Source organism: Chinchilla lanigera, unplaced genomic scaffold (assembly GCF_000276665.1).
Source record: "Chinchilla lanigera isolate Chin_1 unplaced genomic scaffold, ChiLan1.0 scaffold00059, whole genome shotgun sequence".
NCBI lineage: Eukaryota > Metazoa > Chordata > Mammalia > Rodentia > Chinchillidae > Chinchilla > Chinchilla lanigera.
The window spans coordinates 13,549,709-13,557,752 of record NW_004955460.1 but is presented as its reverse complement, the minus strand read 5'-3'; positions in this window follow the sequence as shown (position 1 = coordinate 13,557,752).

Here is an 8,044-nt window from a genome sequence, read left to right as displayed (position 1 = left end):
AAATTTATAGCAATGAACTTTCACATCAGGAAAATAGAACAAGCTTGAATAAACATTGTTCATGGACAGGAAGAACCAATATACTAAAATGGCCCTACTCCCAGAATTGTTATACAGATTTAATGCAATTCCGCAATTCCAATCAAAATACTACTAGCATACATCAGGAAATAGACAAAACATTCTTATAATTCATTTGGAACCAGAGGAGACCTAGAATAGCAAAAGTAATTCTGCACAACAAAGGCGAGTCAAGGGGCATCATAATCCCTGACCTGAAATTGTACTACAAAACTACTGTGATAAAATCACCGTCATATGGCAAAAAAAAACAGACCTGAGACACTTAGCCACCTTATCTTTCACAAAAGAGTCAAACATCTTCCCTGGAAGAAAGATCACTTCTTTAATAAATGGTACTGGAAAAACTGGCTTTCCACTTGCTGAATACTAAAACTAGATCCATGTCTATCACTATGCACTAAACTAAAGTCAAAACGGATCAAAGATCTAAATATTAAAACAGAAACACTAAATTTACTAGGAGAGAAAATAGGTAGAAATCACAAAGATATAGGTTTAGGCAGAGACTTCAAAACTAAAACACAGACCACACCGGAAATACTTCAAAGAATCAACCAATGGGATCTCACCTTATTTAAAAAGTTTTTGAACAACAACAGAAATCACCAGCAGAGTAAAAAGACAGCCCACAGAGTGGGAAAAAATTTTAACATGTTGTCCCTCAGACAAAGGACTTACATCTAGAACATATAAAGAATTGAAAAATGTCAGACTCCCAAATTCAAAGACCCAATTCAAAAATGGGCATCTGAGATGAATATACACTTCTCAAAGGAAAAAATACAAATTGCAAATAAATGAAAAAATGTTCACCATCATTGGCCATTTGAGAGATGCAAATTAACCGAGAGCAGAGATTCCATCTTACTCCAGAAAGAATGGCTACCATCAAGAAATCAACAAATAACAAACGCTGGTCAGCTGTGGGGAAATAGGAACCCTTCTCCACTGTTGGTGGGAGTATAGAGTGGTGCAATGAGTGTGGAAATTAATGTGGAGAATCCTCAAAAAACTAGGTTTAGCAGTCCCATTTAACCCATCTATTCCCTTTCTGGGTATTTTCCCAGAATTTAAAAAAAAAACCAAACCATATTGCAGCGATATATGTGCACCCAATTTTACAGTAGCACAATTTGTAATAGTTAAATCTTGGAAATAATCCAAATGCCCAACAACTGAGGAATGGATGATAAAGATGTGGGATGGTAAAAAATATAATGGAGTACTATTCAGCCATAAAGAAGGATAAACTTGAGACTTTTATAAGTAAATGTATGCAACTGGGAGACCATATTCATAAGTGAAATAAATCAGACTCACATGTGTAAACATCATATTATCTCCCCCATGAGAGAAGCTGAAAGAGTAAGTAAGATCCAGATATACAATGGATATTGGGAAATGGAAAGAAACTGTTCAAAAGGAAAAAGAAACAGGGATGGGGAAAAGGAGAAAGGAAGGAAGAGAAAAGGGAAAAATACGCACACACAAGATAGTTAAGATAGTTGTACTACTAGTTTCTCTTAGCTCATTGAAAAGAAAGGTTTGTGCTAATATTGTTTGGACAATTAAATGCCTATATCTTGTACTCTGAGTAACTAATTTAAAGATAACAATATGTAAGTATCAACCACTGTTACCTCTTATTATTTTGTTTTGAAATTTTATTTTTTTCACTTTAAAAAAAGAAAAATGGGAAAGTGAAATGAATAGACACTTTACAGAAAAAGTACAGATGGCCAGCAAATGCATGAAGATATGCTCAATATCTCTGGTCATTAGATAAATGCAAATTAAAACAACACTGACATTCCACCTTACCCAAGAAAGAATGGTAATCATCAAAAAATCAAATAATAACTAATGCTTCTATACTCGTTATGGGAATATAGACTATGCAACCCTGGGGGGCCCTGATGTGTCTTTAAACTATAGAAATCAGTACGGATATTGCTCAAAAAATTGAAACTGGAAATTCCATTTGACACAGTTGTTCTCCTTCTAGGTATCTTATCAAAAGAGTTAAAGTCATCATCATAGTGATAAATGCATTCCCATGTTTATAGCAGTACAATCAGAATAGTTAAATCTTGGAAGTAGCCGATATGTTCATCAACAGATGAATGGATAAAAAATGTGGTACTTACACACAGTCAAGTACTACACTGCTATAAACTTGAGTCCTCTGTAGGAAAATGGATGTACCTTGAAGACCTTAATGTTAAGTGAAATAAATCAGATGCACAAGCTTAAATATCACATAGTTTCTCTTATATGAGAAAACCAGAGTAAAAATAAAGATCAAAATAAAATATAATAAGAGGTAGGGAGATAGATCATTCTCATAAGGGAAAGAGATTAATAAATGGCGGGGCAGGGGAAAAATAGAAGTGATAAGGAATGACAAAAAGAATTGGGATGTGCTATGTTTGTATACCAACTCCACACAAGAAATGTAAATATTAAGTACTACAAACATGTACAATAATAAGGAAGGTGATCGAGAGGTGGGTAGAAGAGGGGAGGAAAGGGGAAAGGGAAGAAAAAAGAAATTAAGATATGTTACATACATCTTACAGAACCTTCCAGAATGGCCTTTAACTATTCTTTGTAGATAGAAAACTCAAGAAGGGGGAAATACGTGCTTGTAATCACTCAGCCATGCTAAGGTTTGAATAAGCCCCCATGTTCCTGTGCTGGAAACTGCATTCAGGGCCACAGAGTTAGGATGTATTCAGGCCCTAAGGGCCATGGGTTCCAGGACTAGACTCCCAGACCCCAAACCTGTAAGGTCTACATCTCTATACAGCAGTCAGGCTCAGGTATTGCTGGTAGCACATAACAGTTTAGCACAGTGTCCAGGTGGCAGAGATAGTAGGGGCCCTGATGTGTGGAGGGTGAATCACTCAGGAGGGCACTGAATGAGTTCCACAGGTCCCCAAGATGAACTGTACTTTTCTCCACCTCCAAACCTCTATCAGAGCTGGAATCCTGCATTAAACACTTATTTAAGTGTACTCAAAACTAGTTAATATTCTCCCAGTTTGCCCATATCTTGTTAAGATTTCTTCTAATGCTGCCTTGTCTTGAAGCCAGTCAACTAAGAACTGTGAATAAAAATAAAAATAATTTTTCTTCCTTTAAAATCTAGTGTTAGGTATTGTGTCCCAGTGATATGGAAAGCAACTAAGACATGGATAGGATCCTTATTTTAAAACAAAATGACTAAAAATTCCCCAAGTAATTAAAAACATACACTTCTCTCTCCCTCAGTAGGGTGCTGACAGGTTGGCAAAATACCAGCAACACAGTAGGGCCCCAGCTGGGGTGCACAGGATGGGCAGGCAGGACTAGTGGCTTGGAAAGGTTCAAAGCAGCAGTGACAATACAAGCCAGCAATTGGTAAGTTAGGTGAACCAACATTATGCTTAGGCACACAGACACACAGAATAGAAGCAAGAAGTTAGGGTCTTCTCCCCTTTTTTTCCTAAAGGGCTCAGGGAGAACTCCAGCAACAGAAGACTAGTCCTATCCCCCAAATCCAGAGGTCAAGATCAGACCCACACCCAGCACACATCCACCTGAGAACTTGGCTAGAGTATACATTTCTGGGATCCAATTTGGACCTAAAAGAGAACTATGGTCATCAGAGGAATTTTACTGCTTTTATTTTTCTCTGTTCATCTGATTGGTTTTCCTCTTTGTATCTGGTTGAATTTGTGTTCGTGGCTGTTGCTATTATTGTTGTTGTTTTTAAACTATGTTCTCTTTTGTGGTTTTGTTTGTTTCTTCTCTCTTTTGTTTGTTTGTTTCCTGTTTTTTCTCTCTTTTCACTTTCTTTTACAACACAGATCTTCAATCTTTGTTTTCTTCTACTTGTTTTCTTCGTCTCTTTCATCAATTATCTCTCTTAATTTTGATGTACATCATGTGAGTAAATGGTGTCTCTTTTCTTTGTAGTTCACTTCAATACTCCTAGTCTTTCTCTTCCAATCCTTCCCTCTTGTGTCCTACAATTATCCAAAACTTGGATGATTATCCTTTGCCCTCCAGCCTTGTTCCTACTGTATTTAACCTTCTTTACCACTCCATCCTGTCCCCATCCCTCTTAACCACCCCCCACAAAGTCAAAAGGGTAAAAATCACTCTACTAAGTGGAAAATAATTGCATACAAGTTCCTAGTATATGTTAGATTTTATCATATAACTGTAGAACTTGCCCCTATGGTTAAAGGTATCAGGCTAGTAGTTACCACAGTTTGTCAGTAGCCAGACTGTGCTTGAGTCTATTGTTATTGCTAACTACAGTACTTTAAAAAGGATGTCATACCTGTTATAATCAGTTTTTCTCCCTGCACACAACACTGCAAATGTAAGGGGTCACAACCATCACCATAGTCCTGTACCAAGGGTATGGGCCCTGAGCTAAATAAATAGCAACTTCTCATCCTTAATACATTGGGAAGGTAGGCTCTTGGGATAGACACAAAGACCAAGAAAAAACTACATTTAGAATACATCCTGAGGCACAGATATTTTATAAGGAAGCTTTGATATTAGGTATAAAGCTATCTAATATATGAAATTTACAAGCATCAACACAGAAAAAAAAAGAAAATAGAAAATGATAAGACAAAGAAGGAAAATTCAACCTCAAACATCCAGCCCAACCAGGACAAATCCAGAGCACAATAAGATAGAGGAAATCAGAAGCCAACCAGTGGAACTTTCTGAAATAATAGCAGCAGAAGTGAAAAACAAATGCAAGAGGCTGTAGAAAAAGATAATCTCTAAGGCACAAAACAAAATGGTGATCAGAATGCAGAGGTTAAAGCAGACATAAAAAAATAGAGGAGCTCAGGAAAATGATGGAAACCATGAATGACTGTGGTGGATTGACAACTGGTGGTCAACTTGTAACAACCAGCTGAACTTAACCAGTGTGGAGTGGGGTGTGGGAGGCCCACCTGAGGATTGTTGTTGGTTATGTAAGAGGCAGAAGGGGAGAAGAAGAAGACAGGCTGTTGGGAGCTGGTAAAGGCTGTTGAGAGCTGGTAGAAGCTGTTTGGAAGCTGTTGAAAGTTGTTGAGAGGCTGTAGGGAGCTGTTGGTTTTTCTGGAGGAGTTTGTCATGCTGGCATTAATAATGAACTCAGTTATTCTCATTGGAAGAGGAACTGAGGACCTCGTTGTCACTGAGAATGGCTACAGTTCATTTTGGGGGAGCTCTGGTCCTCACTTTGAGCATCACTTCCTGTCTCTGGAGGGAAAGATGGCACCCTGCTCAGTCTCCTGGAGAAGCTTTTTGCATTGGCTTTCCTGATGAGAACTCAGCTTTCCTCCAGGGGAGCTTGGGACCTCACAGTTGCTGAGGATGGCTGTGGTACTTTTCAGTGAAGCTCTGGTTTTTACCTTGAGCACTGCTTCCTGGCTCCAGTTCAGATCCCTCAGCCTGCTAGCACAGATCCTTAATCCCTCTGGCAAAGATTTTCTAGCTTCTACCACTGACCTTTGGGCCTTCCCAGGGCAGATCTGTGAAACAGTTCTGCATGAGACATTGTCATGGGCTCTAGGCCTCCAGCTGGACTCATGCTGGCCATTGGCATGGCATCCAGGCCTTTGGCTGGATTCTTTGGTCTTTAGTATGTGGACAGATTTCCTGCACTCTCTTTGTATATGATTCTTTGGGTAACTATTATAGATAATCTTATAAAATATGTGTCCAATATTATATTTTTCCCCTTCCAAAACCCCAAAATAAGACAATGCCCAACAAGGGAAAGAAATGCAATCCATTAAACAGATCTAAACAGAAATCTAGGAATCAGAAACTCCATTGAAAGTATGCACAACACACTGAATGAATACAAGAATAAAATATCACATCTAGAAGACAGGACTGTGACTAGTGACCATAAAAAGAAAGCTATCTTTGTTTTGTTTTGTTTTTTGAGACAGGATCTCACCATGTAATGGAGGATGACCTTGAACTCACTATGCAACCAGGCAGGCCTTGAGCTCATGGCTCAAGCCTCCCAAGTACTAGGATTACAGGAGTGCACCACTCTGCTTGGGTAAAAACAGATATCTTAAAAGAGCAAGAGACTATGAAAAATCAATACAATAGCTACAAGATGAAGCAAAAAAGAACAGTGAAAGATTGACTGTAGCAATATAGAGGCAGCACAAAAGCCATAAAAAACTCTTCATAGAAATAATGGTAGAAAACTTCCCAATCATGCACAAAGAATTTGACATACAAATTAATGAAGCATATAGAACTCCAAATAACTATGACCAAAATAAATCTATACCAAGGCATATAATAATTAAAATCACCTATAAAGGGAAGCCCATCAGAATCACAGTATAGGCCTGGGAGCCTGAAACCCCTCACTCTTCCTCCTGCTGCCATCACAAGGTGGACCCTGGGTCCCAAGAAGCCTCAGTGAGCTGCCTGGGAACTCAAGACGCTCCACTCCACCTGCCACTGCCATCATGGAAAAGACTCTGAGTCCCAGGAAACCTAGGGAGTTTTGAAAATGACAATATGAAGGAATAAAATGCAATCTCAGCCTTCCACCCCATGCAGAACAAGTTCAGGAAACATTAACATAGAAGAACATGGAAGTCACACACCTGAAATTTCTGAAGTCATAGCACATGAAGAAAAGAAGCAACTACATCAGGCTATAGAGGAAACCAGATCATTAATAATTGCTAAGGTAAAAAAGTGTGAGGGGGGTGCTGGGGGTTTAGCTCAGCGGCACAGCACCTGCCTGGCAAGCGCAAGGTTGTGAGTTCGATTCCCGGTACCGGAAACCCCCCCCTCCGCAAAAAAAGTGTGAGGGCCTGGGTAGCAGCAGCTAACTGTGTACCCCTGGTTCACACACCCTCCATTCTGTGTGGGAAGAGGAAATGATACAAATCTCTGTGTTCCTAAAGAACTATGTGGAGTCTACTGTCTGAAGTCTGCTGTCTCCTTACCTAAGCAACCTGGTGAAGCTTTCATGACACTCAGGCAGCACTGACAGCAGGCATCCCACCCCCTTTTTGGGGTCATTTGGAGTCTGCATGGCAGCTCCATGTCACATGCGCTCAGGAATAGGGCCACGTTTTCCCACTGCCTTGTGTGACTCCTTCTTAAACCCAGACAACCACTTCTGCCTTCTCTTCCAGCCAGGGAACTGAGGTGAGAGCTAGGAGTTAACCCTCCAGACTAAGTCAAAACACCCAGGCATGTCCTCTTCCTCATCTCCCTCCAGTACTGATGACCAGTCCTCCTTCTTCTGGCCAGAAAGAAGGCTGAGGCAGTAAATAAGGTGATAACCAAGGAACTCCATCAAAAAGACCCAGCACGTCCTCCTGCAGCTCATCCTCAGACTCTGACAACCAGTCCCTCTTACTCTTCTGGCTTCCAAGACAAGAACGCTGGATCTGTACAACAGTCTTTAATTACAGGATTTTTTCTAAACAAAGACTCTTACTACAAACACCCCACTAAAATCAGAGTATATGCATGGACTTGGACTCATCACAAAAGGAAAAAAAATCTACATAAAAGGATTTTTTTAAGTATTTATATCTTTTTAAACAGCAACTCTTATTTGGAATTGCCATTTCTAAAGGTAAAACCATCAGTGGTTCACCAATCATATGAAGGGACATAGGAAAGATACAAAAAACAAAACAAAACAAAACAAAACCCAAGTAAAATATGTAATCCAGCTTGAAAGGGCTCCTTTAGCTCAAATTTGTCTTTTTATACCATGCACTACATGGGACACACCATCACTGCTGTGGTACCCAGACCATACGCTCAAAACAAATCTGTTCGAGAGGAAGCATTGGCCAAACTGCTACAAAATGTCAAACTTGCTGAAGGGGTGTTTTGACAGGTGAACTATTCCGAACACAATTGCTCCCTCTTCTGGCGGAATTGCGGCAGAAAGTTACAAACC